General features: G+C 46.0%; 1 protein-coding gene across 4 annotated transcripts in view; it reads left to right on the forward strand.

The window, feature by feature from the left end:
• Positions 1–6791: 6791 nt before the first annotated feature.
• Positions 6792–17760, forward strand: part of LOC124013125 (mothers against decapentaplegic homolog 4-like) — a 46137-nt gene continuing 35168 nt past the window's right edge. For all 4 annotated transcript variants that reach the window (XM_046327303.1, XM_046327305.1, XM_046327306.1 and 1 more), the window contains exon 1: positions 6792–6963. The gene's annotated coding sequence lies outside the window, so the exon portion shown is untranslated. The remainder of the gene's footprint in view (positions 6964–17760) is intronic.

The raw sequence follows: 17760 nt of genomic DNA on the forward strand, positions 1-17760 counted from the left end.
GTATGTCTGCCTCCAATGTCAATACTGAATGTTTTGTAATGAGAGAAGGGGGGTTGAAGGTGACCCCGTTGGGTTTGAGCTAGAGTCGGAGGGAATGTGAGAGAGGGATATGAGAGAGGGGCGGAGGTCAAGAGGGGAAGGATTGTGGAAGAGGAATTGATCAAAATGATTTGGGTGAGGCCCGAGTTTTAGTTTTATGGTGGCGTCATCTTAGGTTGGGGTAGTTAGAGAGAAAGGGAAAGGCTGAGACAAAGTGAAGATGTACACTGACTGTACAGCCCGTGGTATGTGTTGCAGATCAGGCCTGACTTTCTTGAATATCCCTGGATTTCCCTGAACATGGATTTGGAGAGAATTTGTGCAGACAGGTATGTATGGCATTTTCAATGGAGAGTTAGATAGAGTTTCACGACAGTTCTTTGTGCCTATAACTCTTGTATCTTAGAGAAAAGCTGAAGGGGGCTTGATCCTCAATCTGCGGTGCAGAAGCAATCGTTTAATGACCTATACCACAAAGCCTGAGGCTCAGGTAGAGGTAGTAGCACTCACATATGCCACGCGAGTGGCACTGCTTATCACAGAATGTCATAACAACACTCAAGTGTTTTAGTACTATATCTCTTGACACAATGATGAAAATAATCATGGCCTCTAAACCTTCAAGCTGAATACTGGACCCTATTCCAACTATACTGAAAGAGCTGCTTCCTGTGCTTGGCCCTTCTATGTTGAACATAATAATCGGCTCTCTATCCACCGGATGTGTACCAAACTCATTAAAAGTGGCAGTAGTAAAGCCTCTTTTGAAAAGGCCATACCTTGATCCAGAGAATATAAAAAACTATCGACCTACATCGAATCTTCCATTCCTCTCAAAATTGTTATAAAAGGGTGTTGCGCAGCAACTCACTGCCTTCCTGAAGACAAACAATGTACACGAAATGCTTCAGTCTGGTTTTAGACCCCATCATAGCACTGAGACTGCACTTGTGAAGGTGGTAAATAACCTTTTAATGGCATCAGACCGAGGCTCTGCATCTGTCCTCGTGCTCCTAGACCTTAGTGCTGCTTTTGATACCATCGATCACCACATTCTTTTGGAGAGATTGGAAACCCAAATTGGTCTACACGGACAAGTTCTGGCCTGGTTTAGATCTTATCTGTCGGAAAGATATCAGTTTCTCTCTATGAATGGCTTGTCCTCTGACAAATCAACTGTACATTTCGGTGTTCCTCAAGGTTCTGTATTAGGACCACTATTGTTTTCACTATATATTTTACCTCTTGGGGATGTCATTTGAAAACACAATGTTAACTGTCAGTGCTATGCGGATGACACACAGCTGTACATTTCAATGAAACATGGTGAAGCCCCAAAATTGCCCGCGCTAGAAGCCTGTGTTTCAGACATAAGGAAGTGGATGGCTGCAAACGTTCTACTTTTAAACTCGGACAAAACTGAGATGCTTGTTCTAGGTCCCAAGAAACAAAGAGATCTTCTATTGAATCTGACAATTAATCTTAATGGTTGTACAGTCGTCTCGAATAAAACTGTGAAGGACCTCAGCGTTACTCTGGACCCTGATCTCTCTTTTGACGAACATGTCAAGACTGTTTCAAGGACAGCTTTTTTCCATCTACGTAACATTGCAAAAATCAGAAACTTTCTGTCCGAAAATGCAGAAAAATTCATCCATGCTTTTGTTACTTGTAGGTTAGACTACTGCAATGCTCTACTTTCCGGCTACCCGGATAAAGCACTAAATAAACGTCAGTTCGTGCTAAATACGGCTGCTAGAATCCTGACAAGAACCAAAAAATTTGATCATATTACTCCATTGCTAGCCTCCCTACACTGGCTTCCTGTCAAGGCAAGGGCTGATTTCAAGGTTTTACTGCTAACCTACAAAGCGTTACATGGGCTTGCTCCTACCTATCTCTCTGATTTGGTCCTGCCGTACATACCTACACGTACGCTACGGTCACAGGACGCAGGCCTCCTAATTGTCCCTAGTATTTCTAAGCAAACAGCTGGAGGCAGGGCTTTCTCCTATAGAGATCCATTTTTATGGAATGGTCTGCCTACCCATGTGAGAGATGCAAACTCGGTCTCAACCTTTAAGTCTTTACTGAAGACTCATCTCTTCAGTGGGTCATATGATTGAGTGTAGTCTGGCCCAGGAGTGTGAAGGTGAACGGAAAGTCTCTGGAGCAACGAACCGCCCTTGCTGTCTCTGCCTGGCCGGTTCCCCTCTTTCCACTGGGATTCTCTGCCTCTAACCCTATTACAGGGGCTGAGTCACTGGCTTACTGGTGCTCTTTCATGCCGTCCCTAGTAGCGGTGCGTCACTTGAGTGGGTTGAGTCACTGATGTGATCTTCCTGTCTGGGTTGGCGCCCCCCCTTGGGTTGTGCCGTGGCGGAGATCTTTGTGGGCTATACTCGGCCTTGTCTCAGGATGGTAAGTTGGTGGTTGAAGATATCCCTCTAGTGGTGTGGGTGCTGTGCTTTGGCAAAGTGGGTGAGGTTATATCCTTCCTGTTTGGCCCTATCTGGGGGTATCATCGGATGGGGCCACAGTGTCTCCTGACCCCTCCTGTCTCAGCCTCCAGTATTTATGCTGCAGTAGTTTATGTGTCGGGTGGCTAGGGTCAGTTTGTTATATCTGGAGTACTTCTCCTGTCTTATCCGGTGTCCTGTGTGAATTTAAGTATGCTCTCTCTAATTCTCTCTTTCTCTCTTTCTGTCTCTCTCCCGGAGGACCTGAGCCCTAGGACCATGCTACAGGACTACCTGGCATGATGACTCCTTGCTGTCCCCAGTCCACCTGGCCGTGCTGCTGCTCCAGTTTCAACTGTTCTGCCTGCGGCTATGGAATCCTGACCTGTTCACCGGACGTGCTACCTGTCCCAGACCTATTATTTGACCATGCTGGTCATTTATGAACATTTGAACATCTTGGCCGTGTTTCTGTTATAATCTCCACCCGGCACAGCCAGAAGAGGACTGGCCACCCCTCACCCCTCTCTAGGTTTCCTCCAGGTTTTGGCCTGTCTAGGGAGTTTTTCCTAGCCAACGTGCTTCAACACCTGCATTGCTTGCTGTTTGGGGTTTTAGGCTGGGTTTCTGTACAGCACTTTGAGATATCAGCTGATGTACGAAGGGCTTTATAAATAAATTTGATGATGCAAATGGTACATTAAAACAGAATTGTACTGACTCTTCGAGAGCATGCCTGGTTGCATCACTGCCTGGTACGGCAACTGCTCGGCCTCCGACCGCAAGGCACTACGGAGGTTAGAACATACGGCACAGTACATCACCTGACCCAGGGTTCCATCCATCAAATTGAATTGTCAAAGACTCGAGCCACCCTAGTCATAGACTGTTCTCTCTGCTAGCGCACGGCAAACGATACCGGAGCGCCAAGTCTACGTCCAAGAGGCTTCTAAACAGCTTTTACCCTCAAGCCATAAGACTCCTGAACAGCTAATCAAATGGCTACCCAGACTATTTGCATTGCACTCCCCCCTCCCCTTCTACGCTGCTGCTACTCTCTGTTTTTTATCTATGTATAGTCACTTTAAATCAAATCAAATCAAATCAAATCAAATTTTATTTGTCACATACACATGGTTAGCAGATGTTAATGCGAGTGTAGCGAAATGCTTGTGCTTCTAGTTCCGACAATGCAGTGATAACCAACAAGTAATCTAACTAACAATTCCAAAACTACTGTCTTATACACAGTGTAAGGGGATAAGGAACATGTACATAAGGATATATGAATGAGTGATGGTACAGAGCAGCATACAGTAGATGGTATCGAGTACAGTATATACATATGAGATGAGTGTGTAGACAAAGTAAACAAAGTGGCATAGTTAAAGTGGCTAGTGATACATGTGTTACATAAGGATGCAGTCGATGATGTAGAGTACAGTATATACATATGCATATGAGATGAATAATGTAGGGTAAGTAACATTATATAAGGTAGCATTGTTTAAAGTGGCTAGTGATATATTTACATCATTTCCCATCAATTCCCATTATTAAAATGGCTGGAGTTGGGTCAGTGTCAATGACAGTGTGTTGGCAGCAGCCACTCAATGTTAGTGGTGGCTGTTTAACAGTCTGATGGCCTTGAGATAGAAGCTGTTTTTCAGTCTCTCGGTCCCAGCTTTGATGCACCTGTACTGACCTCGCCTTCTGGATGATAGCGGGGTGAACAGGCAGTGGTCCGGGTGGTTGATGTCCTTGATGATCTTTATGGCCTTCCTGTAACAACGGGTGGTGTAGGTGTCCTGGAGGGCAGGTAGTTTGCCCCCGGTGATGCGTTGTGCAGTCCTCACTACCCTCTGGAGAGCCTTACGGTTGAGGGCGGAGCAGTTGCCGTACCAGGCGGTGATACAGCCCGCCAGGATGCTCTCGATTGTGCATCTGTAGAAGTTTGTGAGTGCTTTTGGTGACAAGCCGAATTTCTTCAGCCTCCTGAGGTTGAATAGGCGCTGCTGCGCCTTCTTCACGACGCTGTCAGTGTGAGTGGACCGATTCAGTTTGTCTGTGATGTGTATGCCGAGGAACTTAAAACTAGCTACCCTCTCCACTACTGTTTCATCGATGTGGATAGGGGGGGTGTTCCCTCTGCTGTTTCCTGAAGTCCACAATCATCTCCTTAGTTTTGTTGACGTTGAGTGTGAGGTTATTTTCCTGACACCACACTCCGAGGGCCCTCACCTCCTCCCTGTAGGCCGTCTCGTCGTTGTTGGTAATCAAGCCTACCACTGTTGTGTCGTCCGCAAACTTGATGATTGAGTTGGAGGCGTGCGTGGCCACGCAGTCGTGGGTGAACAGGGAGTACAGGAGAGGGCTCAGAACGCACCCTTGTGGGGCCCCCGTGTTGAGGATCAGCGGGGAGGAGATGTTGTTACCTACCCTCACCACCTGGGGCGGCCCGTCAGGAAGTCCAGTACCCAGTTGCACAGGGCGGGGTCGAGACCCAGGGTCTCGAGCTTGATGACGAGCTTGGAGGGTACTATGGTGTTGAATGCCGAGCTGTAGTCGATGAACAGCATTCTCACATAGGTATTCCTCTTGTCCAGGTGGGTTAGGGCAGTGTGCAGTGTGGTTGAGATTGCATCGTCTGTGGACCTATTTGGGCGGTAAGCAAATTGGAGTGGGTCTAGGGTGTCAGGTAGGGTGGAGGTGATATGGTCCTTGACTAGTCTCTCAAAGCACTTCATGATGACGGAAGTGAGTGCTACGGGGCGGTAGTCGTTTAGCTCAGTTACCTTAGCTTTCTTGGGAACAGGAACAATGGTGGCCCTCTTGAAGCATGTGGGAACAGCAGACTGGTATAGGGATTGATTGAATATGTCCGTAAACACACCGGCCAGCTGGTCTGCGCATGCTCTGAGGGCGCGGCTGGGGATGCCGTCTGGGCCTGCAGCCTTGCGAGGGTTAACACGTTTAAATGTCTTACTCACCTCGGCTGCAGTGAAGGAGAGACCGCATGTTTCCGTTGCAGGCCGTGTCAGTGGCACTGTATTGTCCTCAAAGCGGGCAAAAAAGTTATTTAGTCTGCCTGGGAGCAAGACATCCTGGTCCGTGACTGGGCTGGATTTCTTCCTGTAGTCCGTGATTGACTGTAGACCCTGCCACATGCCTCTTGTGTCTGAGCCATTGAATTGAGATTCCACTTTGTCTCTGTACTGACGCTTAGCTTGTTTGATAGCCTTACGGAGGGAATAGCTGCACTGTTTGTATTCAGTCATGTTGCCAGACACCTAATAACTCTACCTACATGTACATATTACCTCAATTACCTTGGCACCAGTGCCCCCCGCACATTGACTCTGTATATAGCCTAGCTATTGTTACTTACTGCTGCTCTTTAATTATTTGTTATTCTTATCTCTTACATTTTTTGGGGGTATTTTCTTAAAACTGCATTGTTGGTTAAGGGCTTGTAAGTAAGCATTTCACTGTAAGGTCTACAACGGTTGTATTCGGCGCATGTGACAAATAACATTTGATTTGATGGTTGGTTTAGAAGAAAAGTTATCACACCCTTTCTAGAGTTCAGTAGATCAAATGTATTACCCAAGACAAGTGGAGTACTAATTGCCCCATTTGTCACCATGGTACCTTGTTGTCTGTCATTGTTAGCCATGCCCCTTCAGTTTCACTCTAAAATGACCCTAGAGTTAACATATGAGGGTCAAATCAAATCAAAGTTTATTTGTCATGTGTACCGTGCTGGGCGCAGAATACAACAGGGAAATGCTTAGTGGTGCAAAAATAATAGGGACATAATAAACAATACAAAAGTCATCAAACTTGGGGTGGTGTGTAGGCCTACTTGGGCGACAGGTGGCCTAGTTGTTAGAGAATTGGGCCAGTAACTGAAAGGTTGCAAGATCGAATCCTGAGCTGACAATGTAAAAATGTGTCGTTCTGTCCCTGAACAAGGCAGTTAACCCACAGAAATAATAATTTGTTCTTAACTGACTTGCCTAGTTAAATAAATGTACAAAATAATGATAATAGCCAACAACACACATCACTAGTCATTAGCAGTGTGGAAGGGCAGAGGGGCGTGGTAATCTCCGCGGCGCCACTTTAAAAAAACAGTCGCGTTGATATGTCAATCTTTCATCGTGAAAGCCTCGTCACTATTGGCTGAGAGCCGACGTCCCTTTGAGACCGGAGGCCCCATTGGCTGGTGCTCAGCGAGATACTCACGCGCACAATATCTTCCTTCTTTTGTTATTGTACGGAGCGCGAGGTTTCTGGGCGCTAGCAGGATGCACGAGCGGAGACAGCGAGGCTGATAGTCATATCGACAGGGATAGAAGCAGATAGCCCCTTAGGGGAGGAAGGAAAGTCGGATTACTAGCTACCTCAGTGCACCACATTCACCACTATTTCACTTCTTATCCTTCAATACTCCGGCTGATGTGTAAGTATAGTTAATTTATCAAAGTATGCGGCTTTTTCTCGTCACGGAGGCTCTTCATTCTCCAATCATACTAAATAGGATATGGTTGTTGAGGAGATTTCTGTACCCGGTCCTGACAAGCAAAATAGCTTGATTACTCGCTAACGTTAGTTGTATCAACCAGGCATGTGTCTGGGGAGTGTGTCTGTGTGTCTTGGTTTTTATGATATGCTTAAGATAAGCTGCTTTTATTTCGAATGATTTGGTCCTACAGTGATTTCACTGGCTGCATGACTGTCTAACGTTAGTCTGCATTGGCGATTATTTTTTCGGAAAGGTAGTTGATATGACATTTTGCCCTCTATCTTATCAACTTCTGATGTTCTATTCAAATATGCTACTGTAATGAGTTGCATTGTAGCGCCGGCTTTCGTATGATTAGATTGATACAATGCCGAAAGCGTTTTATCATCCCTACCAGGATTTCTTAAAATGTTTAGACGTTAGACGGTAGCCTAGATTTGGTGACGCGTAATGACCAAATATGGTGTGGCAGTGTTTACGTCTCCGCGGAAGATCCTAGTAAAGTGAATGTATGGCTTGAAAATTGGTTAGATTGAGTTAGAATAATGTAAGGGTCGGCCAAGAAGGTTACAACAGCAATGCTGTGTTTTGGTTGTAGTCTATTTTTTCCATGTAAGGATCCTTTCCATTCCATGAGATGAGTTTATAGTCAAGTGCAAGTGTACCAGACACTGCCATAAAACAGTACATCTTCAATTGGCAAAGCATATTTGGGCGCTGTTATAACTGTTATGTTATAATAGGTTCACTACTATGGTCTAAAGATACAGTATATCATGTTAACATGAAATGTAACAGCAACACATTATACATGTAGGCTTATAAGTGGATGACAACCTTGTGCTCATTGTTATTACATTTTCATAATATTTTACCTACAAAATGGGGCAGCCCTAAGAGGGTACGTTTGGCCTAGAGGAATAGTGTCAGAACAGAATTGTAGTCCTTCCTTCATTAATTGCTCACTTGATAATTTTGTAGTTATATACCTATTCATTGTGGGGTAGGCCCTAGTTTAGTACAAATCTATCATATACCTACAGAATCACATCTATATGCCAGGCTATCATTCTTTTCTCAGACTGCCCTTATTGTTGGTCACCTGTTGCATGGATTCACTTCTGAATACTTTAATTTTGCTTTTTCTTAAGCTTGGTTTGTAGTCGGTCTTACGACAGGTTGATCAACAGTCCTTAGACCAGTGGTTACTAACCAAACTGGTCGATCTCCAGGGCATTCGTAGTCGATCGCCAAACATATTCCCCCCCCTGAAAAATTATTAATGCTTGCGTTCCTTTTTTATTTTTTATTCCTCTCATGCTGTTGGCGGTAGGTGCACTAGTTAGGCGAAATGTTCCCATTTTGAACCAGTCTGAAGGTACAACAAACTCTGCTTTCCCCATGGGCCCGGAGAGCAAATCAAGTGCACTCAGATTACAGTGTCTGCCGTAACGTAGCAGACCCAAAAGAAAGCTACAGCAAAATGTATACTGTGAGATTTCAACACTTTTAAAACCATGACGAAAGAGAGACGCTAACAAATACAGCAAAGAGCTGCTGTTTTTATGAGTGAGTTCGCTTTAAGTTCTTAGTCAGCACTGTCAACACTTTTTATTCAACACTTTTATAAGCCATAAAATGCATGTTCTTCCCACTTCCACTCGCGCTACAACCAGCACTGCAGATTAAATGATTGAGTAGGAAAGTGTATCGATATGCTTGCATTATTATTATTATCTTTTTTAATATTGAGAAACATTTCACTTTCTCTGCTCATAGGAATAACAAACTTAATTTGTGCATGAGGCAGAAATAATGTGGTGCGACTCGAGTTTCGCCATCAGTGTAACGGATTTCCTCCTCTTCGTCTGAGGAAGAGTAAGGATCGGACCAAAGCGCAGCGTGGTAAGTGTTCATGATGATTTTAATAAAAGAAAGCACTGAACACTGAATCAAAACGATGAGGTGAATTTATAAAACCGAAACAGTACCGTGTGGCCCAAACACTCACACGGAAACAAACACCCACAAACCAAAAGTGAAACCCAGGCTACCTAAGTATGATTCTCAATCAGAGACAACTAATGACACCTGCCTCTGATTGAGAACCATACTAGGCCGAACACAGAAACCAAACATAGACTGCCCACCTCAACTCACGCCCTGACCATTTAAACAAAGACAAAACAACGGAACTAAGGTCAGAACGTTTTGGTCAGTGTCAGGGGAGGAAAGGGAGAGCGGAGGGATGTTGATAGGCAGACCCTCAGTCTGCTGCTCTCTCCCTCCACTGAGACTGACCATCAGATGAAGAAACACACTTAAATGTATGCTCACTCAGAATACAACAACTGACCTATTACCGGTGTGATCATATAACCTACCTCAAATTTTGAAATATATTTAAAAACAATGGTCAGAACAACAATGCATTGGCAAGGCAATTCAAGCAAAGCCAATATGCGGTGGTAATGTATTGGGCCTATAGCCTACTGCACATACCTCATTGCTACAGTACTGTTTTCAATGGGTTACTGTTGTTTAGGTTTACGTTTTTTAAGTCATGTTAAAAAAAATCTGAGCGGGAGTTCTCGGCTGGCATTTTTTTGTTGTTGTGAATTTTACTCCTTTTTCTCCCAAATTTCGTAGTGTCCAATTGTTGTAGTAGCTACTATCTTGTCTCATCGCTACAACTCCCGTACGGGCTCGGGAGAGACAAAGGTTGAAAGTCATGCGTCCTCCGATACACAACCCAACCTAGCCGCACTGCTTCTTGACACCGCGCGCATCCAACCCGGAAGCCAGCCACACCAATGTGTCGGAGGAAACACCGTGCACCTGCACGTTGGCACGCACCTCGCCCGGCCCGCCACAGGAGTCGCTGGTGTGCGATGAGATAAGGACATCCCTACTGACCAAGCCCTCCCTAACCCGGACGGCGCTATGCCAATTGTGCGTCGCCCAATGGACCTCCCGGTCACGGCCGGTTACGACAGAGCCTGGGCGTGAACCCAGGGTCTCTGATGGCACAGCTGGCACTGCGCCATCCGGGAGGCCTCGGCTGGCATTTTGACTCAGAAAGAGATCTTGACAGGGCCTTCCGAGTGACGCAGTGGTCTATGGCACTGCATCACAGTACTAGCTGTGCCACTAGAGATTCTGGGTTCAAGTGCAGGCTCTGTCGCAGCCGGCCGCGCCCGGGAGACCCATGGGGCGGCACACAATTGGCCCAGCGTTGTCTGGGTTAGCGGAGGGGTTGGCCGGCAGGGATGTCCTTGTCCCATCGCGCACTAGTGACTCCTGTGGCGGGCCGGGCGCAGTGCACGCTGACACGGTCGCCAGATGTACAGTGTTTCCTCTGACACATTGGTGCGGCTGGCTTCCGGGTTAAGTGGGCATTGTGTCAAGAAGCAGTGCTGCTTGGTTGGGTTGTGTTTCGGAGGACACACGTCTCTCGACTTTCGCCTCTCCCGAGTCCATACGGGAGTTGCAGTGATGAGAGAAGACTGTAACTACCAATTGGGTACCATGATATTGGGGAGAAAAAGGGGTAACTAGGAAAGGGATCTTGACTCAGAAAAGGTTAGTGACCTACTGTAAACCATCGTAGCTTTCTCTTCAACTGAGACTTTCCCCTTTCCACAGAGCCCTCAAATCCACTCATAATATCACCCTCAATCTCTATTGGAGCAATGACCTCAGAGTAACACTAACCTAGTCCAGTGTAACCCCCTTAACCCCTGCCCCTAGACACTTCTCAGTTTTGTTCAGTGTAAGAGGACAGACACACCAGGTTTTTTGATGGTGACATACACCATTCTCTATGACTGCTTTAAAAAAAACGACTATCAAAGCAGTGCTATCCTGCTCTCGATAAGCTTTGAACTACAACACCAACTCAGTAGGCCTGGACTATACAGTATTTCCTGAATAACGAAGACATGCATCACTTGATATGAATAGGACAGGCATTTTTGTAATGTGAGGCACGTTATAGTGACTGAGTTTGTCTTTTTATGGATGTTCTATGTTGAAGAAGCTGTGTCAATGAATTTTCTTCATGAGAGGACACACACACACACACACACACACACACACACACACACACACACACACACACACACACACACACACACACACACACACACACACACACACACACACACACACACACAGGTAGCCTGAGACTTTCTCCCACAGCTTGAAGCCATGTTGTTGTGCGAGCATGTTTCCAAATGGACAGATATTAAGATAATGAGAGGAGAGGGAGAACAGAGTCACTTCCAGTCAAATTAGCCACGTAGATGCAACAGGTTATGATAGCTCTCATGGCAGAATTAGATTACCTCTGGCGCGTATTAACAGACAAACAGAGCAAGGCTGCAGTTTTGCTACGGAGTTCCTGATAGTGACATGTTGGCTTTATTGGCCTAACAGTTCAGAAATGAGCTTACATAAGATCAAGCATTTCTTTTTAGACATTACCTTTTTAGATAGTACCTTCCTGTTTTCTCCTTTCTTTTTTTGTGCCTCCTGAACTCAGGCATGGTAGGGAAGGTATGTTGATTAGTGAGTATGGGGTCTTCATTTAATCAAATTCACATTGCACTAGTAGCACATAAACATGTTTTCCCCCTTTTCAAATGAAACTAGAATGGTTAAGGGCAGGCTACTTTAAAGTACCAGGTACATTCCCCTCACAGGTAGATGCCTCCCGGCTAGACTAGGGTTGCCAAGTTGGATCAAGCTCATTCTGGGAGATTATAATTGTTAGCATGTACAGTACCAGTCCAAAGTTTAGACACATCTACTTATTCATGGGTGTTACTTTATTTTTTTACTATTTTCTACATTGTAGAATAATAGTGAAGACATCAAAACTATGAAATTACATTAAAGGGGTCCCACAAGGTTCCATACTTGGTCCATTACTGTTCACTCTCTACATAAACAATATCGGTGACGAGATAAAGTGTCAAATTAATCTATATGCTGATGACACTATCATGTACTCTATTGCTCCAGCGGCTGACCAAGCATTATCACAATTGGTGACTGTTTTTAAGATATTACAAGGGTCTTTTATTCAGCTGAAACTTGTTTTAAATGCAAAGAAAACACATTTTATGATTTTTAATAGGTTCAAAAAGTTGGTTGGAAATACACTTGCACTTACGAGTTTAGATGGCTTTCGAATTAATCAGGCCTCTGCATATAAATGCTTAATGATATGGTTGGATGATAAACTGTCTTTTAAAATGCCTATTGATGAACTTTGTAATAAGCTAAATATCAAGCTAGGCTTCCTTTATAGAAACAGGACATGTTTGTCCTCTACAAATAGAAGAAAAATTGTGCAAGCTACTTTAATTTCTGTTATAGAGTATGGGGATATTATCTACATGCATGCTATGGCATTCACACTTAAACCTCTGGATGTTACTTATCATTGCGGACTTATGTTTATTACGGGTGCTAGCTACAGTACTCACCATTGTGTTTTAAATAAAAATGTAGGTTGGACTTCGCTGCCCATGAGACGAGAACAACGTGCTCTCGTGTTTGTCTATAAAGCACTTCTGAATAAACTACCTTCTTATTTATCATCACTCATCAACATTAGAATTATAATTCCTAAAACCAGGTCTCAAGCATGGATTACCCTTGAGGCCCATGCGATCTCCACAGAGTTGCGTATGGCTGCCTTTTCCTGCCTATGGAATAGCCTGCAGACTAAACTTAAACTTGATACTCTTGTTGTCATGCAGGTGATAGAGGACCCAAAAGCGACATAACAGAAACAGAGTTTATTCAAGTCCAAACAGGGAATAACAGAAATCCTCTAGTCTGTAGAGGGGAATGACAAGAGAAGCGGCCACAGACTGCAGGTCGCTTCGGGTAGGCGCAGGCCGTAGTAGACAGAGACACCTGCTCACACGCAGCATCTGATGAAGGCAAAAACACGACAGGACAGGGCGAAACACAATCACAGCATGGTGAATACAAAACAAGGAACCGACGGGACAGGAGCGGAACACAAAGGAATAAATAGGGACTCTAATCAGGGGAAAGGATCGGGAACAGGTGTGGGAAGACTAAATGATGATTAGGGGAATAGGAACAGCTGGGAGCAGGAACGGAACGATAGAGAGAGGAGAGAGAGGGAGGGGGAGAGAGAGGGATAGAAAAAGGGAACGAACCTAATAAGACCAGCAGGGGGAAACGAACAGAAGGAAAAGCAAAATGACAAGATGATATAAGACAAAACATGACAGTACCCCCCACTCACCGAGCGCCTCCTGGCGCTCTCGAGGAGGAACACTGGCGGCAACGGAGGAAATCATAGATCAAACGGTCCAGCACGTCCCGAGAAAGAACCCAACTCCTCTCCTCAGGACCGTAACGAAAAACGATAAAAAGGGAAACTAGGGTACTACTCTAAAAAAAAAAAAAATGAGAACTAGGGACAGACTGAGACACAGCAAGACCAGGAGCAGAAGCAGAAAAAAATTACCAGACTTCTTCTGCGCGCAGTCTGAACACGCAGCCACGAAACGGCGCGTGTCACGCTCCTGAGTCGGCCACCAAAAGCGCTGGCGAATAGACGCAAGAGTGCCTCGAACACCGGGATGACCAGCTAACTTGGCAGAGTGAGCCCACTGAAGAACAGCCAGACGAGTGGAAACAGGAACGAAAAGGAGGTTACTAGGACAAGCGCGCGGCGACGCAGTGTGCGTGAGTGCTTGCTTAACCTGTCTTTCAATTCCCCAGACTGTCAACCCGACAACACGCCCATAAGGAAGAATCCCCTCGAGATCAGTAGAAGCCACAGAAGAACTAAACAGACGGGATAAGGCATCAGGCTTGGTGTTCTTGCTACCCGGACGGTAAGAAATCACAAACTCGAAACGAGCGAAAAACAACGCCCACGAGCTTGACGGGCATTAAGTCGTTTGGCAGAACGGATGTACTCAAGGTTCTTATGGTCTGTCCAAACGACAAAAGGAACGGTCGCCCCCTCCAACCACTGTCGCCATTCGCCTAGGGCTAAGCGGATGGCGAGCAGTTCACGGTTACCCACATCATAGTTGCGCTCAGATGGCGACAGGCGATGAGAAAATAAGCGCAAGGATGAACCTTATCGTCAGACTGGAAGCGCTGGGATAGAATGGCTCCCACGCCTACCTCTGAAGCGCCAACCTCGACAATGAATTGTCTAGTGACGTCAGGAGTAACGAGGATAGGAGCGGACGTAAAACGTTCTTTTAGAAGATCAAAAGCTCCCTGGGCGGAACCGGACCACTTAAAACACGTCTTGACAGAAGTAAGAGCTGTGAGAGGGGCAGCAACTTGACCGAAATAACGAATGAAACGCCGATAGAAATTAGCGAAACCTAAAAAGCGCTGCAACTCGACACGTGACCTTGGAACGGGCCAATCACTGACAGCTTGGACCTTAGCGGAATCCATCTGAATGCCTTCAGCGGAAATAACGGAACCGAGAAAAGTAACGGAGGAGACATGAAAAGAGCACTTCTCAGCCTTTACGTAGAGACAATTCTCTAAAAGGCGCTGTAGAACACGTCGAACGTGCTGAACATGAATCTCGAGTGACGGAGAAAAAATCAGGATATCGTCAAGATAGACAAAAACAAAAATGTTCAGCATGTCTCTCAGAACATCATTAACTAATGCCTGAAAAACAGCTGGCGCATTGGCGAGACCGAACGGCAGAACCCGGTACTCAAAATGCCCTAACGGAGTGTTAAACGCCGTTTTCCACTCGTCCCCCTCTCTGATGCGCACGAGATGGTAAGCGTTACGAAGGTCCAACTTAGTAAAGCACCTGGCTCCCTGCAGAATCTCGAAGGCTGATGACATAAGGGAAGCGGATAACGATTCTTAACCGTTATGTCATTCAGCCCTCGATAATCCACGCAGGGGCGCAGAGTACCGTCCTTCTTCTTAACAAAAAGAACCCCGCCCCGGCCGGAGAAGAAGAAGGCACTATGGTACCGGCGTCAAGAGACACAGACAAATAATCCTCGAGAGCCTTACGTTCGGGAGCCGACAGAGAGTATAGTCTACCTCGAGGAGGAGTGGTCCCCGGAAGGAGATCAATACTACAATCATACGACCGGTGAGGAGGAAGGGAGTTGGCTCGGGACCGACTGAAGACCGTGCGCAGATCATGATATTCCTCCGGCACTCCTGTCAAATCGCCAGGTTCCTCCTGGGAAGTAGGGACAGAAGAAACGGGAGGGATGGCAGACATTAAACACTTCACATGACAAGAAACGTTCCAGGATAGGATAGAATTACTAGACCAATTAATAGAAGGATTATGACATACTAGCCAGGGATGACCCAAAACAACAGGTGTAAACGGTGAACGGAAAATCAAAAAAGAAATAGTCTCACTGTGGTTACCAGATACTGTGAGGGTTAAAGGTAGTGTCTCAAATCTGATACTGGGAAGATGACTACCATCTAAGGCAAACATGGGCGTAGGCTTGTCTAACGGTCTGAAAGGAATGTTATGTTTCGAACCCATGCTTCGTCCATGAAACAACCCTCAGCCCCAGAGTCAATCAAGGCACTGCATGTAGCACCCAACCGGTCCAGCGTAGATGGACCGACATAGTAGTACAAGATCTAGATGAAGAGACCAGAGTAGTAGCGCTCACCAGTAGCCCTCCGCTTACTGATGGGCTCTGGCCTCTTACTGGACATGAATTAACAAAATGTCCAGCAACTCCGCAATAGAGGCACAGGCGGTTGGTGATCCTCCGTTCCCTCTCCTTAGTCGAGATGCGAATCCCTCCCAGCTGCATGGGCTCAGTCTCAAAGCCAGAGGAGGGAGATGGTTGCGATGCGGAGCAGGGAAACACCGTTGATGCGAGCTCTCTTCCACGAGCCCGGTGATGTAGCACATAAAAGAAGATCTACCCGTCGTTCTATGCGGATGGCGAGAGCAATCAAAGAGTCCACATCTGAAGGAACCTCCCGGGAGAGAATCTCATCCTTAACCACTGCGTGGAGTCCCTCCAGAAAACGAGCGAGCAGCGCCGGCTCGTTCCACTCACTAGAGGCAGCAAGAGTGCGAAACTCAATAGAATAATCCGTTATGGACCGTTCACCTTGGCATAAGGAAGCCAGGGCCCTAGAAGCCTCCCTACCAAAAACTGAACGGTCAAAAACCCGAATCATCTCCTCTTTAAAGTTCTGGAACTTGTTAGAGCAATCAGCCCTTGCCTCCCAGATAGCTGTGCCCCATTCTCGAGCCCGGCCAGTAAGGAGTGAAATGACGTAAGCAACCCGAGCTCTTCTCTAGAGTATGTGTTGGGTTGGAGAGAGAACACAATCTCACACTGCGTGAGAAAGGAGCGGCACTCAGTGGGCTGCCCGGAGTAGCAAGGTGGGTTATTAACCCTAGGCTCTGGAGGCTCGGCAGGCCAGGAAGTAACAGGTGGCACGAGACGTAGACTCTGGAACTGTCCAGAGAGGTCGGAAACCTGAGCGGCCAGGTTCTCCACGGCATGACGAGCAGCAGACAATTCCTGCTCGTGTCTGCCGAGCATGGCTCCTTGGATCTCGACGGCAGTGTAACGAGCGTCTGAAGTCGCTGGGTCCATTACTTGGTCGGTTCCTTCTGTCATGCAGGTGATAGAGGACCCAAAAGCGACATAACAGAAACAGAGTTTATTCAAGTCCAAACAGGGAATAACAGAAATCCTCTAGTCTGTAGAGGGGAATGACAAGAGAAGCGGCCACAGACTGCAGGTCGCTTCGGGTAGGCGCAGGCCGTAGTAGACAGAGACACCTGCTCACACGCAGCATCTGATGAAGGCAAAAACACGACAGGACAGGGCGAAACACAATCACAGCATGGTGAATACAAAACAAGGAACCGACGGGACAGGAGCGGAACACAAAGGAAATAGGGACTCTAATCAGGGGAAAGGATCGGGAACAGGTGTGGGAAGACTAAATGATGATTAGGGGAATAGGAACAGCTGGGAGCAGGAACGGAACGATAGAGAGAGGAGAGAGAGGGAGGGGGAGAGAGAGGGATAGAAAAAGGGAACGAACCTAATAAGACCAGCAGGGGGAAACGAACAGAAGGAAAAGCAAAATGACAAGATGATATAAGACAAAACATGACACTTGTCCCCCTTGCCCATTTTAAACATTTATTGGAGGATTTTTGTATTGCTTGTAACTGCTTCGGGTAATGCAAGTTCTTGTGCTGTTAGGGGAATAACCTGTGTGGAAATGTAACAATCTGCTGCTTTTGTGTTATTTGTGATCGTTTTGTTTGTCTTGTGTAGTTTCTTAATCATTGTACCTAAACTGTATGTGTAAACATGTGTACGCAGGGTCCAGCTGTAAAAGAGACCGTGGTCTCAGTCTGTGTTCCTTGTTGAAATAAAAGTATAATAATATGGAATCATTTAGTAACCAAAAAAGTGTTAAACAAATCAAATATATTTTATATTTGAGATTTTTCAAAGAAACCACTCTTTGCCTTGATGACAGTATTGCACATTCTTGGCATTCTCTCAACCAGCTTCACCTGGAATGCTTTTCCAAGAGTCTTGAAGGAGTTCCCACATATGCTGAGCATTTGTTGGCTGCTTTTCCTTCACTCTGTGGTCACACTCTTGGCATTCTCTCAACCAGCTTCACCTGGAATGCTTTTCCAAGAGTCTTGAAGGAGTTCCCACATATGCT

This window comes from Oncorhynchus gorbuscha, linkage group LG24, assembly GCF_021184085.1.
Source record: "Oncorhynchus gorbuscha isolate QuinsamMale2020 ecotype Even-year linkage group LG24, OgorEven_v1.0, whole genome shotgun sequence".
Taxonomy (NCBI): domain Eukaryota; kingdom Metazoa; phylum Chordata; class Actinopteri; order Salmoniformes; family Salmonidae; genus Oncorhynchus; species Oncorhynchus gorbuscha.